General features: G+C 34.6%; 3 non-coding genes across 3 annotated transcripts; all 3 read left to right on the plus strand.

Moving 5' to 3' along the window:
- Window positions 1–16,253: 16,253 nt before the first annotated feature.
- Window positions 16,254–16,333, plus strand: LOC130826395 (small nucleolar RNA R66). Its single transcript, XR_009047096.1, has one exon. It is a non-coding gene; the product is annotated as a small nucleolar RNA R66 (small nucleolar RNA).
- Window positions 16,334–16,380: 47 nt separating this feature from the next.
- On the plus strand, window positions 16,381–16,463 carry LOC130826351 (small nucleolar RNA snoR118). The gene has a single exon (XR_009047069.1). It is a non-coding gene; the product is annotated as a small nucleolar RNA snoR118 (small nucleolar RNA).
- Window positions 16,464–16,663: 200 nt separating this feature from the next.
- Window positions 16,664–16,749, plus strand: LOC130826353 (small nucleolar RNA SNOR75). The gene has a single exon (XR_009047070.1). It is a non-coding gene; the product is annotated as a small nucleolar RNA SNOR75 (small nucleolar RNA).
- The last annotated feature ends 636 nt before the right edge of the window (window positions 16,750–17,385 follow it).

The following is a 17,385-nucleotide window of genomic DNA, read 5'->3' on the forward strand; positions in this document are numbered from 1 at the left end:
GTATCACGTTTGTCAATACACTAATTTAATACTTTCTCCGTTTTATATTACTTATTATATTTTTTATTTTTGGCAATTTCGTATTACTTGCTAAATTTTCATTTTTAGCAAATTACAACCATGTGAGATAAATAAATTGGACATTTAAAAAGGAACAGAGTGAGTAATATGCTAATAAGTGAGATAATAGAAAAATTTTAAATGATAGTGGTGTCCGAAAATAAAAATAAAATAAATTTATTAAAAAAAATAAAAAAATAGTGAAAATTTTATTAACTTAAAAGATACTTCTTTTCTTTTAATGTTGTAAAGTAACGTTGGTGGTGACAAATTTGATATTAGGATATTGCTCAATAAAATTTTATTTTTTTCTCCATTAAATTATTATTCAATAAAATAATATTTAACATCTAAAAATTCTATTTATTATAATTTATTATTCAATAAAATTTTATGGGAATATTTTAAGTATGGGAGAGAGTATGTCACAAACTCAAATGTCTTGTTTGTTTTTGGGTTATTATTCGTCAATCACTTTTAATTTTTACTTCTTATTACTTCATTAATTCATGCATTAAAACTCAGTCAAAGTAAATCTTGTTTAAATTATATCAACGTAAGCTTTAATAACATTAAGTTTTTATGTAATTTTAGTTATATACAATTATAACCATTGAATTACTACATTAACATGAAAAAGAAAATAGAATATGAAATAAAACAGAGGGAAGTAGTAAAAATGAGGGGAAAGGAGGGAATATTGTTGACTCGTGACAATTAATAATTATTAATAGTAATTATTTTTAGGCATAGCATTTAGAATAATAATAATTTTCAATTCAGTGTGAACTATGGAGGATTTGAATATGTTAGACTGAGCTATACTTATTATGAATGTCAGTAATTATCGGAGAAAAATACGAGGTGCATACATTTTATAAGTCAAGGAGCATATATCATTTCAAAACCATATGACAATGAAAAGAAGGACTCTAATAACTTATAAAATGTGCGCACCATCTTTAATTTCTCGATGTGAAATAAATCATGCCAACAGAATCGAGAAGATTGCTCGGCAAGTTTCTTAAATTTTAATTAAAAAATAGATTGAAGGATAACGTAAGTAATGACGTAATGTGCCGACTTTTCAAAACTTTGGTAGTCAAAGACTCAATGTATTGAAGAAGGAAAATTTTGTGTTGAACTTAAAGAAACGTGTTGAGTTGTTAATATTTGTGTTTGCCTCTTTCCAAGATTATTGCTTCATTTTAAATGTAGTACACACGTTCAAGTTGAATAATGCTCGAATAAGGATAAAATGAGTAAATGACAATTTTACATGGAAATGGAATCTTTCGCTTGTGAATTGTGAACGCCAATCTGCGTTGCCAGATTTTTGTGGAGGTAAATGGTGATGTGTCATGTGTGATACTTTATTTGTTCTGAAAACTGTTGTTAATGACGACTCAAACTAGCAAGCATCATTGAAAAAGATAAATATGGGTCAAAAAGGTAGTCCGCGGGGCGCGTAGAAGCTGCTGCCAAGGTCCGCGAGGCGTTGAGTGCGTTCTGTCTTCATTTCGTGGCTCGCGTAGTTGTACCCGGCTGGCGAAATGGCGGTTTCTTTTCACGGAAGGTGTCTTTTGGGACGGTTACTTTGTGTTTATTATGTAATAACTTCCTTTTATTGGGCATTAGTATATAAACTCTCATTTTAGGGTTAATACATGATGATTCACAAATTGATAGAGATCACAAGAGAGTCATTATATTGGAATTCATCTTGTAAATTATCTGCGATCATAGGGAAATTATTTGATCTCGATGCCGGTGGACGTAGCTATCACATCGATAGTGAACCACGTTAAATTTCTTGTGTCATTTTCTTATTGTTTGGATTGATTTTCTTATTGTTTCATTATTGTTCATCGACCTTGCTTCCGCTGTCGCACAACAATTGACATCAAGAGCTCAGGTTTAAGTCCTTGGAGAGTTTTTGAGTGTAAAAATGGCTAGAGATTCTACAATAAGAATCGAGAAGTTTACCGGGAAAATTAGCTTCGGGCTATGGCAAATAAAGATGAAGGCTCTGTTGAAACAACAGTAAATCTGGTGTCCGTTGGCTCCAAAGAGTACTACTGCAGGGTCGGAAGAGGGATTAACTGATGGGCAATTAGCAGTAATGGAGGAAAAGGCTCATTCTACCATTTTGCTAAGTTTGGATGCTCATATCATCATGGAGGTCGCTGATCATGCTACAGCGGCGGAACTATGGATGATATTGGAGTCATTGTATATGACTAGGGATGCAGGCGGGGCGGGTCTAATAGGAGACCCGCCCCATCCCCGCCCCATCGAGGCGGGGATGGGTCCCGGTTTGATGGGTCATGGGGCGGGTACGGGTATAAAATTCATACCCACCGCGGGGATGGGGATGGGGATGGGTTTTAGGTGATACCCGCCCCATCCCCGCCCCGCCCCGCCTCACGAAATGTACAAATTTTGAGAATTGGAATACCCTAAATTATTTTTCAAATTTCTGAAAACCTTGAATTATTTTCAAATTTTTTAAAAAAATTTAAAAACCCCGGTTTATATTTCTTTTAAAAAAAAAGTTTCAAAACCCTAAATATTTTGGGCCTTTGAAACCATCAATAGGAATGTCCAATGCTGGCCGTTAACTCAACCCATCATTTGCGTCTTCTGAATCTTCAGTCTTCACTTCACTGCTGCACTCCCATCTTCTTCTTCTTCTTGAAACACTCCCATCTTCTTCAATCTTGCTGTCGTCATCTTGAAAAACTCCAGAGCACTCCCGTCATTGGGTAAGTTTCTTTCAGTTTTTGATTGTCATCGACTCATCGTCTCTGTCTTTTCTCCATTTTTTGATTTTCTTGTTTATTTTATCAAGTCAACTTCTTTGAGATGGATTATTTAGATCTTTTCAGTTTTTATGTTTGATGTGATCTAATGTTTGATGGATTATTGAGATGGATTATCAAGCCAACTTCTGAATGTTTTAAACATTTTCTTGGTGAGATTGAGATATTTCTTAAGTGTGAAGGTAGACGGAGGGAGGTGATGTGGTGGTGGTGGGAACTGGGAAGGTTGGAAACTTGGAAGGAAGGGTGCATTCTGATTGTCTATACCTTTTCTTTCTTTTTTTAATTTTTTAATTGTCTTTTTCAGTTTTTTTTCTTAGATTAAAAGTTAAAAAGCAATAATTCAAAGAATCGGTTACATGTCATTTAGATTTTAGAGCTTTAAAAGAAAACTTAGATTAATGTTCAAATTATTTAAAAGTAATTGTTTCTACAAAGATGGGTATTAAGCGGGGATTTGACGGGTGGTGGGGTGGGTAAAATGGGTATTAGACGGGGATGGATACCCAGATGGGGTTGGGGATGGGGATGGTATTAGGTACAAACCCATCGGGGCGGGGACGGGAAAAAAAATTATACCCGCCGCGGGGATGGGGATTGATTTACCAGATGGGGATGGGGATGGGGATGGTAACGCCAATACCCGCCCCGCCCCGCCCCGTTTGCATCTCTATATATGACTAAGTCGCTGACCAACAAATTATTGCTGAAGCAGTGGTTGTTCAGCCTCCAAATGCAGTCAGGTACTCCCTTACGGGAACATCTTGAAAAACTTAACTCTATTTTACTGGATTTGCGTAACTTAGATGTTAAAATAGATGATGAGGATGCTGCGTTGATTTTACTTGTGTCTCTACCGTCTAGCTATGAGAATTTTGTTGAGTCTTTTGTTGTTGGTAAAGACTCTTTGACCCTAGAAGAAGTGAAAACAACACTTCATACTAGGGAACTTTGTCAGAAAACTATAGCTGATAACGGGGAAAGTGGCAGTGGGTTGTTTGTTAAGTTCGGGAAATCTAAAAGGAAGAAGGGGGTTAACAAGGGCAACAATACTGGTTCGGGTGCTGGAAACGGCAATGAGGGATCTAGTAAGACTGCGGGGAAGACCTGTTATTACTGTAAGGAACTAGGTCACTTTAGGGCAAATTGTCCGGTGAGGAAGGGTAAGTCCCAAGCTGCAGTAGTTAAGGAAAAATCGCAGGAGAACTATAATTCGGAGGAAGACTTGGCATTAGTGAGTTCTGCCAAGTCTGGGGATCTTTCTGATGATTGGGTTCTAGATTCGGGGTGTTCGTTTCATATGAGTCCGCGTCGAGATTGGTTTGACACGTATGAGTCTTGCAATGGGGGTAATGTTATTGTAGGTAACAACGCACTTTGTAAGGTTACGGGTATTGGGACCATGAGATTGAGGACTAGTGATGGGCGAAAGTTGACATTGACTAGGGTGCGACATGTTCCTGCTTTGGGGAAGAGTCTGATTTCATTAGGTACCTCGGATGATTTGGGGTACAATGGAGTGTTTTCGGATGAGGAGCTGTCCATTTATCGAGGTTCGGAGTTGGTACTTAAGGGTATCAAGAGGAACACCCTCTATGTCTTTGAGGGAGTCACACTGTTTGGTTTTCAGTTTGCGCATCGGTGTCTCACTAGGAGATGACCAAGATTTGGCACATGAGGCTTGGTCATATGGGGCAGAAAGAGATGCAACTATTGTCTAAGAGGGGTATATCCGGGATCAAGGTTGCCAACCTTGAGTTTTGTGAGCATTGTGTGTTTGGGAAGAAACACAGGTCAAAGTTCAGCAAGGGTGCTCACAATACTGATGACGTGCTCGATTATAACCATTCAGATTTCTGGGGTCCATCTAGGTTGAAGGTATGAGAGGTGTAACACCCCGGGTCGAAAATTCGAGTGTTACAGGAGGTTTCCGCTATTTTGTGTCATTTGTAGATAACAAGTCCCGATACACATGGCTTAGGTTGCTTAAGTCAAAGGATGAGGTCTTCAAAGCTTTTAAGCATTGGAAAGCTTTGGTGGAGACTTTGACAGGGTAGGAAGATCAAGAAGCTACGAACAGACAATTGGCTAGAGTTTTGTAAAGAGGAGTTTAATCAGTTCTGTGTAGATGAGGGGGTATTGGTCGGCATCATGCCGTCAGGATGACACCACAGCAGAATGGTGTTGCAGAACGGGTTAATCAGACACTACTTGAGAGAGTTCGATGCATGCTCTCTAATGCAAGGCTTGGGAGGAGGTATTGGAGTGAAGCTGTGATGACAGCTTGTTATATCATCAATAGAGGTTCTCATTCGGGAATTGACTTCAAAATCCCGTTTGAGATCTGGAGTGGTAGGTTGCTTAGTTTCTCTAATTTGAAGATTTTTGGCTTTGTTGCTTATTATCATGTTAGTGAAGGTAAGCTGGATCCACGAGCCAAGATGGGGTGTTTTGTTGGGTACGGTGATGGTGTGAAGGGGTTTAGGATCTATTCACCTTCGGAGGGTTGAGTCATTCTTAGGAGGGATGTTACTTTCGATGAGAGCACCATTTATTCAAAGAAGAGCACGGAGTCTTCTGAATTGGGAAAAGAAGGGGAGAACTTGCTGCAGACAGATGGAGTACTTGAGTTACATCAGTCATCCATTGTTGTTTTACCTCGAGTGCAATTTATTGATGATGATGCTCAGGTTTCGGTGCCGAGTACTCCTGAACCTGAGGTTGTTCCATCTTCTCCTAACTCTAGGGAGGAGGTGGAGCAGTCTAATCAGGGCCATCTTGTCAATCTGACACCATTCTTGAGAGACCTAGACGAGTTATCAAGAAGCCTATTAGGTTGATTGAAGAGATGGAAGGAAGAAATTGCTTTGTTGAGAATTTGACTGGTTATGCATTGAGTGTAGCTGATGATGTAGAGTCATATGAACCTGCCACGTATAAACAAGCAATTAGTTGTAGTGAGTCGGCGCAATGTCTTGCTGCAATGGGTGAAGAGATGCAGTCTCTTTACAAGAACAGAGTGTGGGAACTTGTAAAGATACCAGAGGGGAGGATGCTTATACGGTGTAAGTGGATTTTTAAGAAGAAAGAAGGGTCATCTGAATCTGAGAAAGTTCGTTTTAAGGCGAGGCTAGTTGCAAAGGGTTCAGTCAGGTAGAGGAGGTTGACTTTGAGGAGACATTCTCACCGATGGTTCGACATGCTTCTAATCGTGTGCTATTTGTCAATTGTAGCACATTATGACCTTGAGCTGGAGCAGTTGGATGTTAAGACGGCTTTCCTCCATGGTGATTTAGATGAGGAGATTTTGATGAAGCAGCCCGAGGGATTCGAGATTCCAGGGAAAGAGCACTATGCATGCAGATTGCGAAAGTCATTGTATGGACTTAAGTAATCCCCTCGGCAGTGGTACAAGAGGTTTGATTTTTTTATGGTTTCGCATGGTTTTGCTAGGAACTTGTATGATTGCTGTGTGTATCACAGGAAGCTAGATAATGGTTCCATGATTTATCTACTGTTATATGTTGATGACATGAAGAGTTGCTTAGCTCGGAATTTGACATGAAAGATTTAGGTCCAGCTAAGAAGATTTTGGGTATGGAGATCTATAGGGATCGGGCTAGGGTTAAGTTTTTCTTGACTCAGAAAAGTTACATCGAAAAGATTTTGTCTCGTTTTGGGATAGATAAATCGAAGCCTATAAGTACACTAACATCTGTGAGCTGCAAATTGTCTTTGTCTAAGTCACCTCAAACTAAGGAGAAGTTGGTGTAACGGCCCGGTTTAAGTGACCCGGAAATATCATGTGAGAACATGAATCCGGCTCACAAACGGACGCAAGAAAACTCATCTTTACTCGGATCGTCAACGTTCCAACAGTAAAGGAATATGGTCAACAAAGTCAACAGCGCCAAACAAAACAAAACAAACAAATCAGCGGAAGTCTTTACATACAACTCGAGAGCCCACCGGCCTCTAGACTAACTAAAATTGTACGAGATAAAAAGAAAACATCATAAACTTTGGTTACATAAACTGAGTTATTTAGACTCATTACAAAGTAAGTCTAGACTTGATAATTACGGGTTCTAAGCTGAATTCTCACTCCAACCCCCTCCTGCAGTTAACCTGCTGCACGTCGTATGATAACACGTAGCAGGATCCAAAGAACAACCAATAAAACGTCAGAGACTTCATACATATACTAAACAGGTTGAATACAAGCATTGTGTTTACCCTAGCATGCAAAGGCTCTATTATGTAATCTTTATTCATTATTTCCAACCTTGTAACGTTGCCCGTCCTGTTCGGGTCGTACAAGTCATATTTCAAATTTGTTTTGGTGGAATACACTTGGGAGAGCAAATCCCAAGGCAACCACCTACCTAAGACGTTGCCCGTCCTGTTCGGGTCGCCAAAGGCTAAAGTATGCATACCCCCATGGTGATCGAAATGATCCCTGAATGCCATGGGAAAAATAGTGGATAGTTTTCCAATTTATTTGTTAACCCTTTTGGGTAACATATCCATAAATTCTCAATTTCCACATAATTATTTCATATTATTTGAGGTGTCTAATCCTTATGTGATTACAATGCCTTGATTAGGAATAAAACAACATTACTTGCACAACCATATAAACAGTATGGTCTAAGCGTGTACCTTTGAACGTTGCAAACACACGTTGTTCAAGCACAATTAAAATTTCGCCCTCTTATGAAACGAGGTCCTAAATAACACAAAACAATCACGTATTAGACCGCGTTTACACATTAAATCCACTCAATACCATTAAGATATCACTAAGACTTGATAATTTCAAATGTTTTCATCAAACTCCCAATAGTTCCAAATTTTACATTCTGACCAGAAACTTTTATGACCATTTCGGACAGTTTAGAAAATTCAAATTAAAAATCCGACTTCACCGCTGCGTCCGGAACGCATCAATTATCTTGGGTACCAAATTTCATAATTTCTAGCATCCGATTACCATTTTTAATTATTTTAAGCGTTTTAACGAGTTTTAAAACGCATCGGTTAAATAAAACAACAACGAAACACACCCAATACTCGGATCGGGGCGCCACTACCGAGGCAGCAGTTGCTGTCCGAAATTCCTTCTACTTAAATTATTTTTATTTTATATATATTTTTTTTCTATTTAAATTATTTAATCCTTTTTAAATCTCCATACCAAAATACACCTAACCAAAAACCAAATTACATTTTACTAAAATAAAACAAATAAAACCAAATCTCCTATCACACAATCCACTTGATATTTCCACACATGTAACAATACATAAAATCCCCATCAACAATCTAAACCATCATCAAAAACATTAAACTAGCAACTTAAGATATACTCATCCACAAGATCCCTCAAGAGTAATTAAAGTTTCATAACCCATAATAATTAAATTAAGTACTTGATTCTCTTATCAAATTAAAATTTTTTAGAAAATCATATATCATCATTTTTTTTTTTTTTGAAACAAAACATATATATAAGGACAATCCTTTAAACAAATCAAATTTTGTTAAAGGATTTATAAACTCATGGATACTTACATTACTTAATTGATACACTTAAAATTTCTTTTAACAAACTAAAATCTTGCTAGAGAAATATAAATTGTAAAATAAATCCATTTTAACCTTTGAATAGACTTTATTCTTATAACAAATTTAAGCTTTGTTAAAGAATGCAAATCAAGGAAAATTTTATATAATAGAAATAGGATTTAATCCTTTTAACAAACCAATTTTATCAAATGATTATTAAAGAAAACTTATATAAAATACTCAATCCTCCTAATAAGTCATAGGATATCATCATAAAAAGAAAGAAGATTATGTAATCCCATACTAAAATTTCTTATAAATAAAAATAGTAATTAACAACTTCACTTACCCTTTGATTAGAAGATTGGATTGAGCAAAGAAAATGTTTTTTTTTTCTTCTTCTTGAGCCGAAACCAAGAACAACAACAAGGGGAATATTTTTTTCTGTATTTTTTTCTCACTAAGAAGATTAAAATGTGATTAGGAATGTGAGAAATTTAAATTGAAGCTTAAGGATTAATAGGCAATTTAATGGATGGCTTTAAGTGTCATAATTCACACTTATGAGAGGAGTTACAAAGCTCCTCCCCTTACACTTCACAACCGGCTGCCTCTTCCCCTTCCCCTATTTAATTTTTTTTTATTAATTAATTAATTAAACAATTATTATACTATTGTTAAAACAGCAAGAAACGTCACGCGATAACATCGTACGCGATAAAACTTGTTACCGTTAAAATTAATCTACTTTATTACTTATAATTAACTATGTAAAATAATATAATTTAATATCACTTATTTATTTTATTTTTGTTATATTTTATTTTATCATATTTTATTTACTTTTAAACCCGATAAATTACGGGGTGTTACAGTTGGCGTATATGTCTAGGGTCCCTTATGCCAGCGCAGTTGGTTGTTTGTATGCTATGGTCTGTACTAGGCCAGATATTGCGCACGCTGTTAGTGTTGTGAGTAGGTTTATGGCTCGACCTGGGAGAGAGCATTGGTAGGGAGTGAAAAGGATTTTTCGCTATTGAAGAGGGACAGCTGATATTGGTCTTGTGTATGGGAATGGTAAGGAGTGTTTGGTTAATTGGTATAGTGATTCTGAATATGAAGCTGAGGTGGATACCAGGAGGTCGGTGACCGGGTATGTGTTTACTTTGGGTGGTTCTGTGGCTAGTTGGAAGTCTACATTGTAGTCTTCGGTTACGTTGTCTACTACTGAAGCTGAGTTCATGGCTGTAACTTCTGCAGCTAAGGAGTCTATATGGCTCAAAGGCCTTGTAGGTGAACTGGGTATTGCACAGGATTTTGCTATGGGGTATTGTGAAAGTCTAAGTGCCGTTTGCTTAGCTAAAGACCAAGTACACCATGATCGGACTAAGCACATTGATGTCCGGTATCATTTCTTGCGTACTGACAAGAGGGTAAAGGTAAAGAAGATCGGGATCGCTGACAACCCAGCTGATTTCTTTACTAAGTCTGTTCCATTTAGTAAGTTTAAACATTGCTTAGACTGGCTAAACATTGATTACTATGTGATGTAGTAGGTCCTTAGGGGCAATGCTGGGGAGCTCCTGTTGTAGGCATGTTGACCTTAAGGTGGAGCTTACCCGGGGCTTGTGATGCAGGTGGAGCATTATGAGTTGTTATACTTGGTGATGAGTATGTGATGGGTCTTGGTTGAAGACTTGTCGGGATGAGTCTTGGTTGAAGACTTATCGAGATGTACGACTTATGCATGAGCTTTATATCGGGTTTTGGCTTGAGATATGTTTACTATTGAAGAAGATGAATATGGGTCAAAAAGGAACTCTGCGGGGCGCGGAGTGCGTTCTGTCTTCATTTCGCGACTCGCGTAGTTGTACCCGGCTCGCAAAATAGCGGTTTCTTTTCACGAGAGGTGTCTTTTGGGACGGTTACTTTGTGTTTATTATGTAATAACTTCCTTTTATTGGGAATTAGTATATAAACTCCCATTTTAGGGTTAATACATGATGATGCACAAATTGAGAGAGATCACAAGAGAACCATTATAATTGTGAGTGTGATTGGAATTCATCTTGTAAATTCTTTGCGATCATTGTGAAATTATTTGATATCGGTGCCGGTGGACGTAGTTATCACATCGATAGTGAACCACATTAAATTTCTTATGTCATTTTCTTATTGTTTCATTATTTTTCATCGACCTTGCTTTCAGTGTCGCACAACAGATGGTGACATATTCAGTGAAAAAATATTATTATTAGTAGCAAGTATAATAGAACAGAGGAAATATCTCATAAGCTAAGGCTATGTAAGACAAGTAAACAATAATTATTATGAATAGTGCAAAAGTTGAATTGGAGCAAGTAATATGAAACGAAGGAAGTACTAGTATATAAAAGTTCTATTTTAAATAATTTCACTTTATAAAGTTTAATTTTTTTTCAATATAAAGAGTCATTGATTTAAGACTCTATTAGACTTACTTTTATTTCTAGTATTTTTAAAATTTTAATTAAAATTTTTTAGATTTAGCCAATTCAAGTCAATTTTTATATAAAAAAGTAAATGAGTACAATCTGAATCTAAGATCTTTAAATTTAGACTCAAACTCATACTCTTTCTCTAAACTCATTTAAAATTCAGATACTTGACTAATTTTAGAGTCTTGACTCTTTAATATTAAGTTGATCAAATATTTTTAGCCTTTCCCATGTAAAGTTTAAATTAACTTCATATTAAATGAAATAAACCATGTCGAATTGAGAACAACCCAACATATATACAACAACGTACTATCATCACTTATAAATTAACAAAAGTTGTGAACACCAAGTGTTATTGTGCCCGATTAAGTTTGCATATTACTCTTTAGACTCTCCTTCTGTTTCATTTAAATGGGATTAAATTTATAATAAACAAAAAATAAAGAAAATCTTCATTTCCCTGTTTCTTTATACTAGTATATAAGCTCGTGCAATGTACGAAGTTTGTTAGTATGAAAATACCTTCAAATAAAAATTTAAAAGAAAAATGCAATTACATATTATAGTTAACCTGATTTGTATGTCATCCTACAATCACATTTAATCTGTAAAAATGATTTCATTTGATAAAGCTCTATTGGGTCCTCATTTGCAATTTGCCTATTCTTTAATAGTATTGTATAATTGGATGATTTGATCTAATAAAGGTCTTTAAAAACTTACTTTCAATATTTAAAATCATAATTAATGCAAAACTCTATAAATTCACCTTGTGGAATTTTCAGTTTTTTTTTATAGTATTGTATGATGTATAATTGGAATTTTTAATCTAATAAAAATCATTTTGAAAACTTACCTTTAATACTTAAAATCATTAATTATAGTTAATGCAAAATTTTATAAAATAGTCATGTGGAATTTTCCATTCTTTTATAATATTGTATGATTGAATAACAAAATTTACAATTTCAATCTCAATCTTATATGATTAAAGCCATTTTCAAAATTTTCAAATTTAATCCAAGTTTATTTTGAACAAAAAAAATTCTAAAAAAGTGCCAAACAAATCTTCAAAAATTATATTAAAGCAATATAAAACCAAGTTATTTTGAGAATCACACTTGTCTCAGTTGGAGCTAAGGATGGGCAAAAGTCAAATTTGGATCGGGTTTAGCTAGATCATAATTCATAGCCAATTTTGTTGGATCCAGACCCAAACTTAAATCCATAGGGTTTGAAAAATTTGGATACGGATCTAGACCCTTAGGGTCTGGCAATTCTAGGTTTTAAATCTAGGTCCAAAACAATGTTTTTTCATTGATTTTAAAAATATATTATACAATCTTCATTCATTCATGTATAGTTATTTAAACATTTCAACTAATAAAGATTTTCTAATAATCTATACTACTTGAGCAATCAAATATGTGAAGTTTTTCAACATTAAAGTTCTTGAAATGAAATACTCACCAAGATTTCGACTTTTAAAGTAAAGATATAACGATCACATTTCAAATTACATAAACCGACAAAGTTCCAAATCACGTAATGTTCCAAAACTTAAAAAGTTCCAAATCAAATAATTCAATACTCATAATAGCTAATATATAATTTAAGAAAAAAGATGAAAAATGGTTTATGGGTCGGATCTGAGATTTAAAAGAGTGGACTTAGACCTAGGGATGCAAACAGGGTGGGGCGAGGCGGTGATTGGAATTCCCATCCCCATCCCCATCCCCATCTGTTAATGCAATATCCATCTCCGTCCCCATCCCCGCGGTGGGTATAATTTTTTTCCCGTCTCCTCCCCAATGGGTTTGTACCTAAAACCATCCCCCCACCACCCATCTGGGTATCCATTCCCGTCTAATGCCCATTTTTCCTGCCCTACCACCCGTCAAATCCCCACTTAATACCCATCTGTGCCACATATTTATATTCAATCATTTGGGCCTTAAAACCCATAATACATATCCAAACTCCAAAGTTTCAAAAAACACACATCCAAAGTCTCAAATAAACCGGGGTTTCCCAAAATTTGAAAAACATTTTTTTGAAAATAAATTTAGTGTTTCCCAAAATTTATACATATCTTGAGGCGGGGCGGGGATCACCTAAAACGCATCCCCATCCCCGCGGTGGGTATGAATTTTATACCCGTATCCGCCCCATGACCCATCAAACCGGGACCCATCCCCGCCCCATCGGGGCGAGGATGGGGCGGGTCTCCTATTAGACCCGCCCCGCCTGCATCCCTACTCAGACCCCAAACTTGGACCCCATCTCGGACCTTAAGGTCATGGACCAAGATTTAACCCGATAGAGTCTAAAAATAGGTGGATCAATCATAAAATTAAGGTTGGGTTGGGTCTAGACCCTTAGGGTCTAAGACAATGCCCATCCCTAGTTGGATCAAGTGCCATTTTCTTAGGCAAAGGTAATAGGTTCTTTTTTCACGTGGTTTTTTTCGTTTCCTCAACCTATCCTGTAATGCAATTTTCTTTTGCAATTTTTGCTTTATTTCTTCAATTTTTTGTTAGTCTTCAACCTAAATTTTTAGGTAATGTTTATTTTGTTACTTTTTGAATTTTTAATTTTTTCATAGTGATTAATATAGGTGTTTATAATGTGTGTGCTTTTTTAACATGGGTTAAAGTACGTGTTTAATTACCGATGTTGAATAGGTATCTATTATTTATGAAATAGGAGTTTATGGAATATACAGTAGGAATTTATGGTACACGATGTAGGTATTTATAGTATGCAAAGTAAGTATTTGTGATAATAGTGTGAGAAGTTGTTTATGATATGTGAAGTAAGTGTTTATGATAAACAAAGTAGTTATTAATGGATGTGTAGTAAGTATTTTTATTATGCGAAGTATGTATTTACTAAATATGAAGTAGTAGGTGTTTAGGCTATGTAAAGTAGGGATTTTTAGGAAATGTGAAGTAATGATTTTTAATATTTGAATTAGGGTGTTTTGATATCTAAAGTTAATAATCTTTGATATTAAAAGAAAGAGTTTTATGTTTTTCATTTTTGCAAGATAATAAATGGTGAATTAATTACTAATAGTGGATGTTTGATTGTATTAAAATAAAAGTTTACAGTTCCTTTATTTTGCAACATAATAAATAGGCCTTTTAATTTCTTATATATTAGGTGTTTTATAGTATTTTAGTAGGAGTTTTCAGCTTTTTTGGTTTTGCAAGATAATAAGGGGACATTTAACATTTTGTTTTGTAAAGATTTGTTTTTTAATTTTTCTTTGATTCCTTTTTACTGCTACAAAAGATTATTCTTGGCGGTAGATTTCTTTATTAATTATACTTGATACAAAATAATTAATTTCATATATCTATTGATAAATTTTGTTAGAATTTCTCTTTTACTATCTATACATCTTCAACTCTTGCATCTTTCACATTTTTGCAACACATTGACATTCTAATATTTCCATTCATATTATTGTTAATAAAAGTGTATACAATATCATTAAAAAATTCGATTGGATAACTTGGAGGACCGCATACATAGCACGCAGCCCCACAACTAGTTGATAAAAATGTCTACTATTATTTAGAATAACTACTTGTATATGTAAAATACAATTTTTTTGATTTTGTAGCAAAAAATAAGAGTAATTTGTTCTAATCCATTGAAGAGAGAAATATATATTTTTAACTGATTTTGAGAAGTAAACTTATTAAAAGGCTTAAACCTTCCATACATTCTTTTTGATGATTTGAATAGTTTTTCTGTGAATTTGATGTATTAATGTGTAAAATATCTGTGTAAATTAGGCTTTAATATCGTTAACTTTCATTGAGAGGAGTTTTAAGATTCAATTATGGGTGAGGAATGAAAAAGATTTTTTGAAAATATCCTTTACCGTTTAGTTTCCAAGTTTTTTCATTTTTTTAAAATGTCATTAGGCCGCTTGTGAGAGCGGTTTTAAAAAGACATCTCCCACAACCTATACTTCTATAAAAGGAAATTGCAAGTAAAAGAAACGAACTAAAAAGGTAAGTATGTCAATCTATTAGGGACAAACATAATAGTTAGTTTAACTTTTCTAGTGGGAAAAGATACATTCTTAAATAACACGTTCTCATGTTGAAACTTTATCTATTAAATTAATGCATATACATTTAGCATGTTAAAACGATCAATTAAAAATATTAATTAATTATATGTGGTTGATTAATAATGAGCACAAATTCTTGTGAGAGACGGTCTTTTTTAAGACTATTTTTAGTTGGATCGGCCCATTTTATATTTTTAAAATATTGTAAGTAGACATTTTAGATATTGAAAATAGGCATCAAAGATATGACAAGTAAGCATTAAGGATAATGTAAGTAGGTATTAAGAATACGGTAAGTAGACATTAATCTTTAATGGGCTGGGCTTGAGATACGTCTCTCAAAGAGACGGTCTCTTAAGAGACTAGCTGATAATCAGACAATTTCATATAAGTAGAGCTATAAAAAAAAGTTAGTCTCTTGAGAAATCATCTCTTTGAGAGACGTATCTTAAATCCAATCCATTAAAGATTAATGCGTACTTACTATATTTTTAATGCATAGTTACATTATCCTTAATGCTTACTTACCTTATCTTTAATGTTTACTCTCAATATCTTAAATGTCTACTTATAATATTTTTAATATCTACGTACAATATTTTTAAAAATGTATAATTGACTGGCCCAATTTAAAATGGTCTCTCATAAGAATTTGTGATAAAAAAATTTTAAAACAAGTATGAAAAATGAGACCCCAAAGGCCCAAACCTAAAGCTGTCAGGTAATCCACGCATAAACGGGCTGGGCTTTCTGTAGCAATCGATAAATATTAAGCCACGAGCCGCACGTTTAAGCCCATTGATGCGGCGAGTAAAACGGGCAGTGTTCCGGATTAATGACATCAAACCCTAAATTGTTCAATTTATACGGCCACTCTAACATCATTTTTTCATCTCCATATCAATTTTAGTGAGCTTTCTCCTCTTCATTAGATCGTAATCTCCTTGTGTATTGTTCTTCCTACTGATTTTTTTTTATTTTGTAAATCTGCCTCTTTCTGGAGAACCCTAATATCCTAATCATGGATATTTCAGGAATTTTTTCCAGTTTCAATTAAAGGGGCGGAGATTCTCATAGCAGGATTTGAGTCATTACGCCTTAGTTCCATTATCCACAGGCGTTATGAATTATACCTTGCTATATTTGTTTAGTTTAATTGAAAAATACTGAAAATTCCTGGTTCATCCTCATCATGATTGAATATTGAAATTTTCTAGGTATTGTCTTGGAGGTTCCAATGATGGTCTAAATCTTTGAGAACTGAAAATTTGTCTTTCATTGATGACAAATTACAAGCATTATTTTCTGAGGCCTCCATTTTGTTTGTATTCTATTTATTTTATTGATTAAATTATTTTGAAGAAATGCTTGAACGGATGAATGTGCACTGGGCTCTGATATTTTTGATGCATTATTGCAAGCCTAGAAAGCTACTTCTGATCTATCTCTGATTTTTAAGTGTTTTTTCGTAAAGTATTTGTTAATAGTCGTTTATATTAATTTCCTCTGAGGGTCTGAGGATGGTCCAAATTCGAATCATCAGAGCTGATTCTTAAAAATGATGAAATTGTTTTTAATTTTTACTGAAGATCCTCATTTTTTAATTTTGATAATCTGATTTAATTTAGATTTAGATTGTGATTTCTCTGTGATGATTAACTTAAGATGACGAGTCCGATAATCCATTCTTTTAAATCGTGACGACAATCGAGGCATTTGTCTGAGAGAAATCCATTCACATTTTATTCGATCTTTCGATTTCAATTTATGATTTCATGATTCAAAGTAATTTGTTCCGAAGATTAAATTTTGATGGTTAATTAATGCATATATTAAATGAATGATATTTTTTCCCCACGAGCTTGTCAATCCACACAACAGACACCTTTTATGTACTTATTTTTTAATTTTTGATTCATTTCTCATTGTATCAAACTTGTTAAATTATGCCGTAAATTGGTGTATTTCAGAGGAAAAATATTGAGAATTGTACTAAACTCGATCAATGGAAACTGCCGGTGTACTGGATAATTCCAAACTGGCCGACAAATTTACTCGAAAGAATCATAGAAAACCTAGTACAAGTAGGGGTGTTTAAAATTGGATATTGGATTCGGCTTTAGAAATTTGTTGATTATCGAACTTCCAGATTGTAAAAATTATGATTTGGTTCTTATCTGAATCGTTATTGAGTTGAAATGATGTTTGCCAAAGGTTGGTTTATGGAATAAATTTGCTGTACTCGGATATATTAAGCAGCTACTTATGAAGTATGAACTTCTGTATGTTACTGCATAACATCTTGAAAAGATAAAATTGAACCAGTATACCACTCCCAACATTCCTACAACGAAAATGAAGTAGG

This window comes from Amaranthus tricolor, chromosome 10 (genome assembly GCF_026212465.1).
Source record: "Amaranthus tricolor cultivar Red isolate AtriRed21 chromosome 10, ASM2621246v1, whole genome shotgun sequence".
Classification (NCBI taxonomy): Eukaryota; Viridiplantae; Streptophyta; class Magnoliopsida; order Caryophyllales; family Amaranthaceae; genus Amaranthus; species Amaranthus tricolor.